Here is an 18,273-nt window from a genome sequence, read left to right on the forward strand (position 1 = left end):
TGTGAGACCGTGACTGGGCAGATTTAAGCCTGTGACACTGAGCGCAGCCAGGTTTGGGAATAGCTAATCTGTACTGCAAGGGCTCTCCTTGCACGAGTGCGTGTGCACAGGCGTGCGCAGCTGAGGCACTGGCACACGGGTGGCAGCGTGAGCACTCTGGAAAAGACTGTGAAATCTGGGGTTTGGGGATTTGGCTCAGTGGTAGAGCGCTTGCCTAGCAAGCACAAGGCCCTGGGTTCGGTCCCCAGCTCCAAAAAGAAAAAAAAAAAAAAAAAAGAACCTCCTTCCATTTAACAAACTGCTGGAAGATCCCATAAAATTGAGGAATTTAATATGTCGTTATGCAGCCATTTTGAACCATTACCTAATGAATGCTGGGCCCAAACATTATTGCATAGGTGTACCAATTTGATGTCCTCAGATGAGGCATTGGTTTTAGAGTTTGAAATTCTCCAGATCACATAATCTGGAGGTACGTTCGAAGACATCGAATTGCCCATTGGGGGAAGTTATTGAGTAATTGAGTTATTCGTACCAGCATCCCAGGAGGAATTACTGATGACAAGAGTATTCTGCCAGGCCAGGTGTCTGAGTCGTCACTTAGATTCCTGGAGGCCATACAGGGCGAGTCCGGACTGGCCAGAAAGCGTTCCTACCCAGGCCTGGGATTTTGCAATCAGCTGTGAGAGCCCAGAGGGGAGGGGAACGAGGAATTGCTTTTGAGGGAATCTTTGCCCAATGATCAAAGTCCTATCTCGTATGTTAGCTAGGAGGTTCCTTTATCCCATAAAGGCTGGCCAGGCCCTATCTGGGAAATCCAGGGTCCTCCTTGCCAACCAGAATAGACCTACTAGTCTGCCGGTGTTTGTGCAGAAATTGTAGCTGCAGTCTAGTAGCAGGAGAGGGACCATGTGGTTGATGAAGGCCTGTCTAAGTGACCCACGTGGCAAGAGCTAGCACCGGGTAGTGGACCGTGGAGGGCAGTGGCTCACGCAGAAGTTTGCATGTGCACTAGCTGAAGCAGCAACTCACGTGGTGGGAGTCCTGAGTACCACAGCAGCCAGCCGGTGGCGGTGGTGGTCAGATGGCATAGATGGTATAGCAGAGGCAGCAGCTGCGATCGAATTCGTGTGGTGCGTGTAGAAGCAGCACCCATTTCTCCCGGTCCCTCCCTGCCATAGCCGCGTACGAGAACATGCAACGTGCGGCCCATGCCAAGTGGTGGAGGCAGGCAGTGGGAAGGGCCTATCCTCCACCCCTCCGTCGGTTGCCGGTTCGCCAGCTCTCAGCGGCAGGGCAGGGTAGGGTGGAGCAGCCAGGTAGTCACAGGGAGATCAAATATCAGGTATGGGCCACCATTGTTGGAGTTTAAATCTCAGCTTGAATCTGGACCAAGCCAAAATGGTTCCATGTGGAGAGGTTTAATGAGAGAAGAAGAGTAGAAGGGGATAAGTAAAGGCCGGCCGTGAGCACGTAGAGGGAAGGGGGATGGGGAGAGGAGGGGGAGGGGGGAGAGGGCAAGAGAGCAGAGAAGAGAAGAGAGGAAGAGAATGAGGAGTGGAACAAGCAGCCCTCTTTATAGTCAGGCACAGCAGGCTGTTGCCTGGCAACTGTGGGGCGGAGCATACCTGGCTGTTGCCAGGTAGCTGTGGGGGTGGAGCTTAGACAGAATACCAACAGTCAGTATACAGATTAAAAGCTTGATTTTTCAACGTTTCAAAAACAGTGGCTACTGTTGAATAGTCTGTGCTGAAGCGGGGGGGGGGGGGGGGAATCAAGAGAATAAACTTGTGATCCGGCTCTCTGCTCCTCCCTGTTCCAGAGACAGCCGCATCTTCTCGTGCAGTGCCAGCCTCGTCTCATAGACAAGATGGTGAAGATCGGTGTAAATGGATTTGGCCGTATTGGGCGCCTGGTTACCAGGGCTGCCTTCTCTTCTGACAAAGTGCAGATTGTTGCCATCAACGACCCCTTCATTGACCTCAACTATATGGTCTACATGTTCCAGTATGACTCTACCCATGGCGAGCTCAACGGCACAGTCAAGGCTGAGAATGGGAAGCCCATCGCCATCTTCCAGGAACGAGATCCTGCTAACATCAAATGGGGTGACGCTGGTGCTGAGTATGTCGTTGAGTCTACTGGTGTCTTCACCACCATGGAGAAGGCTGGGACTCACCTGAAGGGTGGGGCCAAAAGGGTCATCATCTCCACCCCTTCCGCTGATGCCCCCATGTTTGTGATGGGTGTGAACCATGAGAAATATGACAAGTCCCTCAAAATTGTCAGCAATACATCCTGCACCACCAACTGCTTAGCCCCCCTGGCCAAGGTCATCCATGACAACTTTGGCATCGTGGAAGGGCTCATGACCACAGTCCATGCCATCACTGCCCCTCAGAAGACTGTGGATGGCCCCTCTGGAAAGCTGTGGCACGATGGCCGTGGGGCAGCCCAGAACATCATCCCTGCATCCACTGGTGCTGCCAAGGCTGTGGGCAAGGTCATCCCAGAGCTGAACGGGAAGCTCACTGGCATGGCCTTCTGTGTTCCTACCCCCCATGTATCCATTATGGATCTGACATGCTGCCTGGAGAAACCTGCCAAGTATGATGACATCAAGAAGGTGGTGAAGCAGGCGTCCGAGGGCCCACTAAAGGGCATCCTGGGCTACACTGAGGACCAGGTTGTCTCCTGCGACTTCAACAGCAACTCCCACTCTTCCACCTTTGATGCTGGGGCTGGCATTGCTCTCAATGACAACTTTTAAAGCTCATTTCCTGGTATGACAATGAATATGGCTACAGCAACAGGGTGGTGGATCTCATGGCCTACATGGCCTCCAAGGAGTAAGAAACCCTGGACCACCCACCCCAGCCCAGCAAGGATACTGAGAGCAAGAGAGAGGCCCTCAGTTGCTGAAGAGTCCCCATCCCAACTCAGCCCCCAACACTGAGCATCTCCCTCACAATTCCATTCCAGACCCCATAATAACAGGAGGGGCCTGGGGAGCCCTCCCTTCTCTCTTGAATACCACCAATAAAGTTCGCTGCACCCACTTAAAAAAAACAAAAACTTGAGATCCAATTACATATGCTGCCTTCTCATTAGATGAGACATCTGTAAATACAGTAATTGAATTTTCTATGGGCTGCATGCGTAAATTTACAGGAAATACAAAAGCATCCATAAAGGAAAATTGTAACTTGTCTTTTCGATAATAATTAACGATTTTGCCTGAAAATTTTTGCAATAGGTTAAATATCAGTATTCTGCAATAGCCAATTTAATTGCTGTTTGGAATAAAGAATAAATATTTCATCAAATACTTCAGTGATTCTATCCTACAATTCTGTATTAACACAGCAACAGCTTCATAATAGCCTGTTGAAACTTTACTTGGAGACGAAAAAAATGAGTCCACATTAATAGTCTCTTTTACCAAAGAACTCCCGTGGGCTCAGGAAAGAGTAGCAAGAATACAAACCACCGACCATTGGTCAAGTCTCCATAATGTATCTGTTGTTGGCTAATAGCGTCCTCCACTTTCTGCAAAGCTCTTCGTCCCTCATCAGTTAATTGTCGAGGGGAATTAGGATTGCAGCCCCCCTGAGAATATCAAACAGAGGTTTGAGTTCGCCTGTGGTAAGCTTAAGATGTGGTCTCAACCAAGTAACATCTAACAATGTTTGAAAATCATTTAAAGTAAGTAAACTATCTTTTCTTATTTGAAATTTCTGTGCCACAATTCGTTTAGGATGTCACTGATGTCTCGAATATTGGAAAAGATATTGCCTTTGAATCTTCTCTGGAGCAACGACTTATCCCCAAGATTTTAAAGCTCGTTGTGTAAGAGCAAAGGTTTGTAGTAAAAACTCCTTCAGAGGGATCAGCTGATAAAACACCACCCATATAATGAATTATATACCCTGGAAGAGTCAACATCCTAACTTCTTTTTTTTTTTAAGTCCTAACTTCTTGTATTGAAGCAGAGACAAATATTTTTTACATTATGTGGGGCTATTAGTCATTCTCCGAAGCAAAACTTTCCAATGATATTGCTTCATGGGCTCTCCAAAATTACAAGCAAGCTCACTAAATGCAAACCTTTTACAGTCACCAGGATGCAAAGGAACAGCATAAAACCAATCCTCCAAATCCATAATAATTCTGTAGGCATTTCCTGGGATGGCAGCTGGAGTAGGCAAGCCAGGCTGCAATGCCCACACAAGTTCCAAAGCCTCGTCAACCCCTTCAAAAGCCCCGCCACAATCTCCACCTGCCTGAGTTTTTCATAATTACAAATATGTGTGTGTGTGTTAAAATCCTGAGCCTGTGATTGAGCTGCAAACTGCAGCCAATGGGACACTGGCAGCTTAACTCTAACTTCCCTTGCAACACCAGGGCACAACCGCAACCTTGGAAAGTAAAACTGAACCTCCAAACAATCCAGTCTCTCCAAAATCAACACCAAGTGCATCAGCCAGCCCCGTGCTACAAAGGCTGGCTGTCAGTTCCTGCTCAGGAACACATGAGGGTGCAGCCTCCAATACCTCACCGAAGAGACTGCCCTAAATCCTATCTTTTATAAGTCTGGTTACTAGGATAAGAATTACATAAAATATTACTTGATTTACAGGTACCTTTAGAGACCTGGGTAGGCTCAGGCCACGTGGTGTTCTGAATGCCTCTAACCCCGAGTTACCAGTTTTAAGCCAACTTTCTGTTCCTGATGTTACAAGGTTTTTTTTTTTTTTTAAAGATTTATTCATTTATTATATATAAGTACACTGTAGCTCTCTTCAGATACACCAGAAGAGGGCATCGGATCTCTTTACAGATGGTTGTGAGCCACCATGTGGTTGCTGGGAATTGAACTCAGGACCTCTGAAGAGTAGTCGGGTGCTCTTAACCACTGAGCCATCTCTCCAGCCCAATGTTACAAGTTTTTAATCATACCCAATAACTTATAAGCCAATAATCTATAACCAAGACGTGTAGAGCATATTTATACATTTAAAACCATCAGAAACAAAAATAAACTGGCTGTACACATCTACTTATTTAAACCAGATGAAGTTCTTACTCTTCCTAGCTGTAATTTCTTTTTCTTTTTCTTTTTCTTTTTTTTTTTCCAGAGCTGGGGACCGAACCCAGGGTCTTGAGCTTGCTAGGCAAGCGCTCTACCACTGAGCTAAATCCCCATCCCCCCTAGCTGTAATTTCAAGAGAGGAGTACCTTGTCACCTGCTGAACCCAATAAACAGTCAGAGATTTTTCCAAGAGCAACAACCATCAGCTCCCTTACTATAGAAGCTGAGAGAAGCTGCGGGCCCCTTTAAGATGGGCTTGCGCAGACAATCAGCCCCTCCCAGGTCTTCTCCAGCTATGCAAGACTCCTAGACAGGTGTGGGGCCCCAAAGGCCAATTGAGACTGCTTATTAATTAATTAATTAATTTGAAACTAGTTAAAACTAAATCAAGGGGTGAACAACCAGCAGATAAAGTTTTAACCATATTTTAACATGAAACACAGAACAATATAAGCAACAAAACGCAGAGAAAAATTGACAGACATGGACAGATTGGTGCACCAAGGGCAGAGAGGGAAGAGAAGTAGATGATGTCCCACCAAAGGGACCCAGCTATCCCACCTAAGGGACTGTACTGGCTAGTTTGGTGTGTCAACTTGACACAAGCTGGAGTTATCACAGAAAAAGGAGCCTCAATTGTGGAAATGCCTTTATGAAATCCAGCTGTAAGGCATTTTCTCAATTAGTGATCAAGGTGGGAGGACCCAGGCCACTGTGGGTGGTGCCACCCCTGGGCTGGTGGTCTTGGGTTTTATAAGAAAGCAAGCTGAGGGGTTGGGGATTTAGCTCAGTGGTAGAGCGCTTGCCTAGCAAACACAAGGCCCTGGGTTCGGTCCCCAGCTCCGAAAAAAAGAAAAGGGGGCGGGGGGGAAGCTGAGCAAGCCAGGGGAAGCAAGCCAGTAAGTAACATCCTCCATGGCCTCTGTATCAGCTCCTGCTTCCTGACCTGCTTGAGTTCCAGTCCTGACTTCTTTGGTGATGAACAGCAATGTGGAAGTGTAAGCTGAATAAACCCTTTCCTCCCCAGCTTGCTTCTTGGTCGTGATGTTTGTACAGGAATAGAAACCCTGACTAAGACAAATTGGTACCAGACTATGTTTTGGGGAGGACTGTGTGGAACTTTAAGCTAGAAGAGGTATTGGGATGTTAAGAGCTTCTGTAGGAGCTTGGAAGATGAGAACAGTGCAGAACATGGAGGCCTGGCTTGTGAAATTTCAGAGGGAAGACTCTTATCCGGGCCATGTTGTTTTGATTGTGAAGATTCTGTGGTTTTGGTTAGCTGGGGCTGAAGAGTCATCTGTGATTAACAAGATACCAGAACTACTAAAGCGAACCTTCGAGTTACTGGGACTATTGATGCTGGTCAGCTGGAGCTAAGAAATTAGTGGTGATTAAGAAGAGACCAGCATCACTGAGGTGAAATATGGAAAGTGTTTCTGAGAACACAAAAAGGATGTGTTTCAGAGATGTCAAGGTTGTACCTCATGCTGTGGCTGGACTTGGCCGTGTGTAAGAGTCGCCCAGGTGGTACTGGTTTTGAAGGCATGAAGGGGTCATGAAGAGCAGCTGAGGCTGGGCACTGTGAGAGGCCAGAGAAGGCCATTGGTGAAGGTGCACCCTCAGTTGCAATTGATGGCCCAGGACTGAAGGGGTCAGGCAAAGGAATTGAGCCTTGGCACCATGAAAAGAGCCTGTGAGAAGCTATTGGTGAAACCTAGTTGCAGCAGAAGACAGCAGCGTTTTGGAAATGGCCAGTACCATGAGATGACCACCAAGAACAGCATCAGCAGTGGAGAACAGGCATCTAGAACCTATAAGACAAGGTGTGTGCTACAAAGGGCAGAGCTGGAGAAGTGACCCAAGCCCTTGGAGGAGGCCAGAAGATCGTGAATGGATCCCAAACATTGGATGGTTGGGGCTTGAGTACGCTTTAGGTTGTGACTGTGCCCTAATATTTCCCCTCTTGAAGTAAAAAAGTATTTTAGTGGAGTCCACAGTTAAGAGACTTCGAATTTTAAAAGATATTGGATATTTTAAATGGATTGAACTTTTACTATGTAAAGACTGTGTGACTCATAAGTTATTTAGTTCTTGGGGATGAATAGGAAAGTAAGGGTTGAGGCTTAATAGTGATGTGTTTATGTGTCAACTTGACAAACGCTGAAGTTATCACAGAGAAAGAAGCCTCAGTTGTGGAAATGCCCTCATGAGACCCAGCTGTAAGGCATTTTCTCAACTAGTGATCAAGGTGGGAGGACCCAGGCCACTGTGGGTGGTGACATCCCCGGGCTGGTGGTCTTGGGTTCTATAAGAAAGCAGGGGGCTGGGGATTTAGCTCAGTGGGGCTGGGGATTTAGCTCAGTGGTAGAGCACTTACCTTGGAAGCACAAGGCCCTGGGTTCGGTCCCCAGCTCCGAAAAAAAGAACCAAAAAAAAAAAAAAAAAAAAAGAAAGCAGGCTGAGGAAGCCAGGGGAAGCAAGCCAGTAAATAACATCCCTCCATGGCCTCTGCATCAGCTCCTGTTTCCTGACCTGCTTGAGTTTCCAGTCCTGACTTCCTTTGGTGATGAACAGCAATGTGGAAGTGTAAGCTGAATAAACCCTTTCCTCCCCAGCTTGCTTCTTGGTCATGATGTTTGTGCAGGAATAGAAACCCTGACTAAGATAGGGACACAGAGCCAGAAATAAGCATTTCTCCAGTAGGAGCCAAGAAGGTAGGACGTCTCCAGACCTCCTTCTGTCCCTAGGAGAGCTCCAAAAAACCCTTTCGTTCATTTTCCTTCTCTTTTGCCAAAGCATCCCCAGATAGTCAGGGAGGACTGCTTTTCTCAAACCCATTCTCTCTCTCATGTTGAGGGTATAAACCTCTTTAGTCGGGGTCCAAAGACTAAAAGCATCTATGAGAATTATCTTCCCTTCTCTAGATTTTAGCATAACTCTAAACATACATGCAAAAACACTTCACCATTACCTTGTCCCTTTTTGTCAAAGTTTGTCACCACTGGCCCAAATCTTTTTCTGCTTTCCTTTGCGCACACTTCTGCGGTGTCCTTCACTGTGCCTTGCTTACTGGAGCTCCAATGTTGAGACACCACCTGACCACACCAGCTCAGTGAGTCAAGTTCTCCAGCACAGGAGTGAGGATTTTTTCTTAAAAAGAATTATTTATTTATTTTATGTATGTGAGTATACTGTAGCTGTCTCAGACACACCAGAAGAGAACATCAGATCTCATGACAGATGGTTGTGAGCCACCATGTGGTTGCTGGGAATGGAACCTGGGTCCTCTGGGAGAGCAGGCAGTCCTCTTCACCACTCAGCCATCTCCCCGGCCCTCAAAATAAAACACACTTCTCAAAAAGTAACAAAGACCTGCCCACCGCCACGCCAGCGAGGTTGGGCAGAAGACACCCAGAGGCTTGCCCACAACATGGCCTGCCTATAAGGAGCCACTAGGATGAAGAAGTGTATAATGGAGAGTTGGGGCGAGAGAGAAGCAGAACTAGAGGTAGGAGAATGGAGTGGAACAACCTGGTATGAGTAGCCGGCCCATCGCCTGAGGTCATGGTGACGTCCCAGCCCATGCTGGTGCTAAGGGCCAGGCAATCTGGATCCGTGGCTCATGTTACCACTAAAAACCGTTAGGATGTCCTTGGTTTGGGCTGCGCCCATGACCATGTTGATGTTCAAGTGCTATGCTGAGCTGACCCCAGTATAAGGAGTATGGGAAAGCTGGCCCCATCCCTTGCTGGCACAGCATTCTAGAGTGGTCCTCTCCCCCACTTCTCCTGGGCAGCACAGTAGTGTGGGATGATGTCACAGGTGAGGCAGGTACAAGATAGAATGAGGCCTGCCATTGGACAAGAAGGAAGGATGGGCAGGAGAAAAGTTTGAAGGAAGAGGAGAGTAGCCAGGGACAATATGGCAGCTAACGTTAAGATTCCATGCTGCACCTTTACAGGTTGTTATGAATGTTTTTAAGGGATGGATGTGTACAGGGTTTTGTATGTTTGGGCGGGCAATTACATCTTATCAATTGGATCAAAGGTTATTGTGTTGTGTGTTTTTTCATGTGTAGATTTAAGTGTAAGGGAGTGTGGGGCGGCTAGTCTGGGCTACCACAGAATTGGAATGTGTGCTTCTAGCAAGATATCCAGCAGATATCTTGGGGCACTGAGGTGACAGACCTAGTGGGGGATAAAAGACAGCATTTTATTTTTTATAATTTTACAACAACACATGGCGAGCCAACGTGCTAGGCAAGAATCCACTAGTAATCCTAAGAGCTGAGAGAAAGTTTTTATTTTCTAAGTAAGAGGAGGCCAGTGCCATGTTAAGTCTTGTGATATCTTTTTTTTTTTCCTTTTTCTTTTTTTCGGAGCTGGGGACCGAACCCAGGGCCTTGCGCTTCCTAGGCAAGCGCTCTACCACTGAGCTAAATCCCCAACCCAGTCTTGTGATATCTTAAGGGTGGGAATTTAAACAAAGAAACAGGAAAGGAGCCTGTACTGGCAGGCTGTAGGTCTCCTGTTGTGTGATAAGTAATGGCAGCTCAGAAAGTTAGAGATTAAAAGCTGCTTTTTAAGGAAAGTTGTTTAGAGTCTTTTGGGATACTCATATTCCTTCTAACGTGGGCTCCACGGGAATTTTGGATTGAAATCCTAGTTAGACAAGCTACTTCTTAATTACAGGTATTTAAAGTGATTAAGTTTGTTTTCAAGGAGAGTATAGAGATTACCCAAATCACGTGGGTATTTTCACCCATGGTTCGGAACTTAAGGAAAATTAGTCACTGACTCCAAGTAGAGAATTGTGATAAATGTCTGTAACACAAGGTAGAGTGAATATGGGCATATATTATAGAAGTTATTAAGGTTAAATAAAAATCTGTGGCTCCGGGTAGAGAGCTTAACAGATGGCTATATTTTGGGCTACAGTCCTAGTTTATAATACGTTGCTTATTGGTATTAGAATTGATAGAAGGTGTTCAGTTTGTTTTATGAATTACCCCGCTAAAGGCCATATGGCTTGTTGATGCTGACTAGCGAGGGTTTGTGGTTACTTTTTGATATTATCACAACAGGAAGCCCAGATTCTCTTAACGGAAATTTTGTGTTCATTTCCTGATAGTACAGAGTACAAAAGCCTATCAGGCTCATTTTAACACTATTGTTTAGTACTTCCTTTTTAAAAAATTGTTTAATCTTCATAATGGTTGTGACTTTGAGTTTTATGGTTATATTATTACCCTGGGAGAGAGTGCAAGATACAAGCTTTTCTGGTTACAGACTACGGAACACAGAATTTTGGGAGAAAGATTTTGTCTTTGTGCTTTTAAAAAGTGTGATTAGGCTCTGGAAACCTCACAGAGTTATACTGATCAGATTAGATAGAGGTAGACCGCCTGAAAAAAATGATTCAGGAGAATCAAACAAAAAGATATCTCGAGGGGTTGGGGATTTAGCTCAGTGGTAGAGCGCTTGCCTAGCAAGCGCAAGGCCCTGGGTTCGGTCCCCAGCTCCGAAAAAAAAAAAAAAAAAGAAATGAAAAAAAAAGGATATCTCGATTCTAAACTTTTGTCTTGAGGGTTGTATTTTACAGAGTGTGCCTACTTGGAATCCTGGTCTCAAGAACTTTCAGCTGGGTCCAGTCAGGACAAATCCTGCTACAGCATTTGCTTCATTCTTCCTACCCTCTACCCCCAAGGATATCTCAACGCCCATGTACAGCTTGAAGGAATTATGGAGGAGTCGTCGCCCCAATTCCCTGGACTTTTGGGGGACCGAAAGCGGTTATTCTAAGGTTGTTTTTAGGAAGAATTTAGAAATGGTTGTAATTTAACAGGGAGGAATTAGCTAGATTGAGTTGTACAGTTATAATTTCATTTGGTAACTAAGCTAAAATCCTGTCTTTGCTTTAGTATAGAATCTGTTTGTTAAAAGTTTAAAAGTGGGCTGGAGAGATGGCTCAGTGGTTGAGAGCACTGACTGCTCTTCCAGAGGTCCTGAGTTCAAATCCCAGCAACCACATGGTGGCTCACAACCATCTGTAATGAGATCTGATGCCCTCTTCTGGTGTGTCTGAAGACAGCGACAGTGTACTCATATAAATAAATAAATAAAATCTTTAAAAAAAAAGTTTAAAAGTACAAGGTTTAGAGCCAGTCCTTCTATTGACGTCATTACAAACTTCTGAGTTGATTACACCTGTGAGTTAAGGGCCAAATAGCAAATTCATGGCTCTGACTTTGTGAGAGTACTTACAAGATAATATTAAGATATAAAGACAACAGTCCCTGTTGTCTTATATAGATAGATGGTTTTCAAAAATGTCAGAAATCCATAAAATTTGAGATTTAAAGTTATTTATCTTTTGTTGAGACATATCTGCTCCTAACAGTTCCCCTTTGGCAGATTTAATGAAGAACTTGAACATCTCTACCTCCAAGTGAGGCAATACTTTGTGGCTAGGCAACCACTGGACAAAACTGCCTGTTTCATCTGCAGACTAATACTGTCCAGAAAAAGACAAATTGTGCAGAATAGTTGACTGATAAGCTTTACCAAGACAGGGTGATCAGCCCTTCAAAAATCTGCATTTCAAGAGTCTGTCAGTTGATTTTGGGCCAGAAGGCTGAAGACTTGCGCTCACATGTTGCTAACAGGGGACTGTGCTAGTAGAGATTTGTCTCTACAACCTCTCAGTTCTGGAAGCCGTGTTAGGCTTCCTATGTGTATAGTTATTTGGTCATTCTCAGATTTCTGATGGGGCTTGAAAGAATAAAGATTTTAAACTATCTCCCACTGACCCTGCTGTGAGGACAAGTGCACCTCACAGAAAAGAATAACATAACATATTTTGGGGATGTAGCCTGGCTATAGCCACCACAAACCATCTGGCCTCGATAAGGCCTGACTCAACAGTCCTGAGAAAAATGAGAATTAGGGTCAGTTTGCCCCAGAAGGAGGGTGGCCTAGAGTTGAACTGAGCCCAAGTTACAAACCAATGAAATTGCTTTGTGTGACTGTTGCCAACTACCTATGTAATTTTCCCTATAAATCCTTTCCCCTAATTGGGCTCGGGGTCGACTCCTCTGTCTCCTGTGTGAGATACGTATCGTCCCCAGAGCTCTGGTTCCTCAAATACACCTCTTGTTTATTACATCAAGACCGGTTTCTCGTGAGTTCTTGGGGGTTGCGTTGTCTCGAGATTTGAGTGGGGGGGTCTTCCCCACCCCGGTGGTCTTTCATTTGGGGGCTCGTCTGGGATCTCGAAACCACCCACAACTCCGAAGACCTTCTTGGAGGTAAGGGGAATCCCCAATTGTGTCTGAGTGTGCGGCCGCTGTCTGTGTCTGTCTCTGTTTTGGTTCCGCTGTGTGTATATATGTGTGTGTTGGTACCGGTCTGAAATAGGAGAGGAGAGTGGATGTGGAATCCCACTCAGTGTTGCCTCCTAGGAGAGTGGATGTGGAATCCCACTCTGTGCAGCCACCTTTGCGGTTTGTAAGGATCCTCTGGCAGTGGAAGGGGGGACACCCGGGGCCTACAAGCTGCAGCCCTGGAAGACGTTCCATGGGTGGAGAGCAGTCGGGAGGACCCGACTGTGGTTTTTTGGAGCAAAGGAGACGGAGTGCTCCTTTTACCTAGGCAGGAGTGGGTGAGGAATCCCACTCTGTCAGAGGTTGCGTTTTACTGCCTATTTAAGTCTAGGCACGGACAAGTGTGCTTGGACATGTTAGTGTCTGTTGTCTGTATTCTGTTTCTGTGTTTGGTGTTCTTTTTCTTTGCCACGGGGCAGACTGTGACAACCCCTTTGTCTTTGACGGTGGACCATCGGACGGACGTTAGGGCAAGAGGACACTCTGGAATCCTGTTGGGAGGTGGAATCAGATGGTCCATCTCATCCCAGAAGCAGCTAAGGTTAAGCTGCAGTTTGGGCCAGGTACTGAAGGTACCAGGCATCTGTGGAAATTGGTTATAGGATGCTTTGTCTTGGTCTTGTTTGTCTGGTTTGTTTTCTGTGGTATTGTCCAGTGTCTTTTTGGCTTTTGTTTCATTTTTGAATTTGGACTGACAACTGTGTTTGAAATCTTGGACTGACGACTGTGTTTAAAATCATGAAACTGTTTGCTTTGTTTGTCAAGGAGTTTTACTTGGTCCTCTTGGTGCTTAACTTGGAAATAATTTGCTTGAGAAAAATTGTTTTCTGCCAGGGAGTTTTATCTTTCTCTCTTCAAGTCTCCTCTCCAAGGAGCGATGCCCCTCCCTTTACTCCCCTTCACCAGTCTAGCTGCTGTTAACAGTTGTGTATGAAGGACTCCAGGTTAGCGAGTGACTCTGTCTGAAGCAGGCATTAACAAGAACCTGAAAGCTTTACCTTGGATCCTAAAGAAAAATTCTCCCTGTTGCTTAAACATTCACAGCTTCTAAGGAAGGGACAGCACAGAGTAGGAAAATATAGGGGCTGAGGGTGGCGAGCATACAGGCCTGCTAGCAAGCTGCAGGCTGCGTGTGGGCAGCGGCGCAGCTCAGGCCAAGTCAGCATAAGAGGAGTTTCAAGGTGATGAGGCCGGCTGGGGTTGACGCTTTGACAACAAAAAGATAGCGTAGAGTTAGTGGTTGTTTTATGAGACTTTTGGCCCTAAAAAAAAAAAAAAATTCCAGTTGCTGCCTTCAGTGGCCAGACCTTCAACACTTGCTCACAGAAGGAGAGCGTTCATTAAGAGAAGTTCTTTAAGGGAGCCTGCCATATCTGCTGGCCCTATTCCAAGAGAGGAGTTGATCTCCAACATTAAATAACCTTCCCCGTTAGTCATCATTGACATAGAGAGTGCCTTTGATCCTATCCCCACAGCAGCCAGTTCCTGCCCCTGTGGTCAAAATGCCCCAAGTTGGGGGGGCAGAAAAGCCCCTAAAATAGTTTTGAAAAGAATCTACAACAAACTGTGAAGAACTTTGTTTAGCCAGTCAAAATTTAGAATTCAGGCTTCGGCTGTGGCCAAGGTCAGGATTAATGTTTTCTTTTCCATGGGCCTTTAGCCCACTGAGGCAGATTGGTAAAGGGCTGCTACTGAGGTCCTAAAAGTCCCAGGTGAACCGGTTACAATTCTTATGTCAGCCACTTGGCATCTAGCACTCAGGTCCTAACCATCTCTCCATCCTTTTGTTATTAGTTCTTACTGGAAGCCTAGTGTCCTTCAGAGGCTGGGTCTCTTGAGAGGCAGAGTCACTGAGCTGACACTGAAGGGAGGTACTCCTTAAGTAAAATCTAAGTCCAGAGAGACAGTTGGTAACAGATTAGCTGCCTCTCTGCTTGCCTTTCTGTTTCACAGACACAAAGCTTGTGCTTATTTTTACAATGGCCTTTTTGTCCAAAAAAGTCCTCCTGGTTTAGCTGTGTGACTAAATGCTATTTGCCCTCTTCAGTGGACCTCTATTCTCTAGATTCTCTTGTTTTCTCACCATCCCATTTGAGATGCTTGTTAGTAACTGTTACAGGTCTTCTTTACCACTGAGGAAAGACAGAATCCTACTAGAGGCCAGAAAGAATGTTCCAGACATGGATGGAAGACCCTCACTCCTGACTGTTGACTTGAATACCCCTGAAGGTAGGGAGTGCTCCGGGTCTGCCGCCAGGCTCCAAGGGTGGGTCTCTGAGGGGCTTGAAAATGCCCCACCAATCTGGCTAAGATAAGAAAAAGATATAAAGAAAAAGTTACAGAAATTTGAAGGATTAAGCTAAGTTGCTGAGAGTTAGTGTAAGTTGCAGAGAAGAGAAAAGAAGATAAAAAGAACAAGAAGCTAAGGAAGAAAAGAGACAAAAAGAAAAAGACGCTAGAGAGCTAAAGAGAGATAAAAGACAGGAGAGGAACATATACTGGCCACAGTAGTTAGGGAACCTAGGAAGACAGTACCTGACAACAGAAGAGAATTCCTGGCTAAAGATCAGTGTGCCTAATACAAAGAAAAAGGACACTGGGTCAGGGACTGCCCCAGAAAAAACAAGAGGGGCCTCTTCAGTGGCCCCGAAGGCAAGCCTCTTGGTCCTAGAGTGCTGGCTATGCGCAAAGATAGAAGGGAAGCCCGCCCAGTTGTTGTGTGAATACGGGGGCCCAACACTCTGTGCTCTGACGCCAAAATGGGCTAGTGTCCAGTAAAAGACCTTGAGTACAGGGGACTACCGGCAACAAATGATACTCATGGACTACCGGAAGAACGGTGGACCTTGGTGTGGGCTGGGTATCCCACTTGTTCCTTGTGATTCCAGACTGCCCCTATGAGTCTGAACCCTACAACCCTGCTCCCGGACCCCGACCTAGATCCCCCTTCATGACTGTCAGCAGGTGCTCACTAAAGCACAGGGGTGGCAAAAGATCTGACTGACCAGCCACCCGAGGGGGTAGATGCCATCTGGTTCATAGATGGGAGCAGCTTCTTAGAGAAGGAAAAAGATGGGCTGGGGCAGCAGTGGTAGATGAAAACAGAGTCATCTGGGCTCAGGCCCTACCAGAAGGCACCACCACTCAGAGGGTAGAGCTCGCTCCCCTCACCAAAGCCCTTGAGCTGAGAAAGAGACTTAACATCTATGTGGACAGCAGGTATGCCTTTGCTACAGCCCATCAGCAGAGGGGCCTGCTGACATCTGAGGGCAAGAAAAAGAGAGATTCTGGCTCTGTTAAGGGCCCTTCGTGACCCAGCCAGGCCGAGGAAAAGACTCTGGTACACCTCAAGGGAAAAGAAGATCCTGCTACAATTTTTACAGGCAGAGGCCACGGTAAAACAAATACATCAATGGACTCACTTAGGGGTAAACAAACTCATCCAGACGTTTTCAAAAACTAAATATTATGTCACTGGTCTCAAGTATCTCGTGGAACAGATAGTACACTGATGGATACCATGCCAAAAGGTAACTGTTTTCAGGAAAGTTGACTGTGGTAGGAGGCTCCGTGGGAAACAGCCTGGATCCTACTGAGAAGTGGACTTCACAGAGATAAAACCAGGAAAATATGGTTACAAATGTCTCCTAGTGTTTATAGATATCTTTTCAAGAATAGGTAGAAGCTTTCCCCACCAAGCAAGAGACTGCCTCAATAGTCATCAAGAAGATACTAGAAGAAATCTTCTCCCTGTTTGGAGTGCCCAAGGTAATTGGGTCGGACAATGGCCCTGCCTTCGTTGTCAAGGTAAACCAGAGTGTGGCCAGGTATTTAGAGGTCAATTAAAAATTATATTACATCTACAGACCTCAAAGTTCAGGACAGATAGAGAAAATAGATAAAATTTTAAAAGAGACCCTGACCAAATTGACCGTGGAGACTGGCACAGACTGGGTGGCACTTCTTCCCTCTTGCTCTCTTCAGAGCAAGAAATTCCCCTTCCAGATTCAGCCTTACCCACGTCCCTGAAGAGACTACAGAGTTCAGGACAGGTAAAAAAGATAAATAAAACTCTAAAGGAGACTTTGACAAAATTGGCCTTAGAGACTGGTGGGGGAAGACTGGCCTGTCCTCCTTCCTTTTGCTCTGTTCCGTGTAAAACAGTCCAAAGTGGAATTTGGAGCCAAGTGAAGGACACCTACAAGATGGGAAGTCCAGGGCGCCTCACCAGTTCCCAGCAGGAGATACAGTCCTGGTCCGGCGACACAAGGCTGAGAATTTAGAACGCCACTAGAAAGGACCCTATCTAGTACTGTTAATCACTCCTATTGTTGTTAAGGTAGATGAGATTGCTACATGGGTCCACACCTCCCATTTGAAGACAGTACCAGATGTTCTCAAAAATGAATAAAAGTTAAAAAAGACTGCTAATCCTCTTAAGCTTTGTCTCTGTTGTAAGCACTTATAATCCCCATATCCCCCAGAAACTGATTTGGCAAGTTTCCTCCCAGGCCGGGAGATAATATGGTCCATCTCCAAGGTGACCCCATCATACACATGGTGGCCCACTCTCACCCCTGACTTTTGTAAGTTGATAGCTGGGCTAGACACCTAGGACATTCCTGACAGATCCTCAGAGTATGCCCTTAGAAGTCCCAAAGAGATTTTCACCTGGGTGCAAGTTTGGATGCAGAAGTCCAGAAGCAAGGTGCCAATTGGGGAGACTGAGGTTTTACATTTGCCCCCAAGATGTCTGAGACCAGGCTACCATCCAGCGTTGTGGGGGCTTAGAAAGTTTACACTGTTCTGCTTGGGGATGTGAGACTAATTTCCACGCTCCTAGGACCCTTAGTTATTCTCTTGTTACTTTTGACATTTAGACCCTATATTTTTAATAAGTTAATAGCCTTTATTAGAGAAAGAGTTAGTACAGTGCAGATTTTAATGCTTTACCAACAATATCATGCCTCAGAAGACCTTAAGAAAAATTGAAGAAGGCCCTGAGTTCTAAGATTAGAACTAGTCACAAGCAGAAGTGGGGAATGAAAGAATAAAGATTTAAACTATCCCCCACTGACCCTGCTGTGAGGACAAGTGCACCTCACAGAAAAGAATAACATAACATATTTTGGGGATGTAGCCTGGCTGTAGCCACCACAAACCATCTGGCCTCGATAAGGCCTGACTCAACAGTCCTGAGAAAAATGAGAATTAGAGTCAGTTTGCCCCAGAAGGAGGGTGGCCTAGAGTTGAACTGAGCCCAAGTTACAAACCAATGAAATTGCTTTGTGTGACTGTTGCCAACTACCTATGTAATTTTCCCTATAAATCCTTTCCCCTAATTGGGCTCGGGGTCGACTCCTCTGTCTCCTGTGTGAGATACGTGTCACCCCAGAGCTCTGGTTCCTCAAATACACCTCTTGTTTATTACATCAAGACCGGTTTCTCGTGAGTTCTTGGGGGTTGCGTTGTCTCGAGATTTGAGTGGGGGGGTCTTCCCCACCCCGGTGGTCTTTCAGGCTTAAAACTGATTATAGTCTCATAGCCTATCAGGCTGTTTAACTCTGAAAATACATATTTATTAGATAGTTATCTGATAGTATTCAAGCTAGTCAAGATATAATATAGATTTTAAGCCTTTCTTAAGCTGGAATGGATAACTAAATGTTCTGTTTAATTGATATAGTGTTGGACTGGGTGTTAGATTTATTTTATTGCTTTTAATTAAAAAATGATAATAGTTGTGCTCAGCTTATATTTGCGAGAAAAGTTTTTTTTTAATCAAACAAAAAGGGCGAAA

At 45.6% G+C, this 18,273-nt stretch overlaps 1 non-coding gene and 1 pseudogene across 1 annotated transcript; both read left to right on the top strand.

Annotated features, from left to right (window-relative positions):
• Window positions 1-181: 181 nt before the first annotated feature.
• Window positions 182-256, top strand: Trnaa-agc39 (transfer RNA alanine (anticodon AGC) 39). Its single transcript has one exon. It is a non-coding gene; the product is annotated as a tRNA-Ala (tRNA).
• Window positions 257-1,781: 1,525 nt separating this feature from the next.
• On the top strand, window positions 1,782-7,706 carry Gapdhl1 (glyceraldehyde-3-phosphate dehydrogenase like 1; annotated as a pseudogene).
• Window positions 7,707-18,273: the final 10,567 nt, after the last annotated feature.

The sequence above is a fragment of the Rattus norvegicus genome, chromosome 16 (genome assembly GCF_036323735.1).
Source record: "Rattus norvegicus strain BN/NHsdMcwi chromosome 16, GRCr8, whole genome shotgun sequence".
Classification (NCBI taxonomy): Eukaryota; Metazoa; Chordata; class Mammalia; order Rodentia; family Muridae; genus Rattus; species Rattus norvegicus.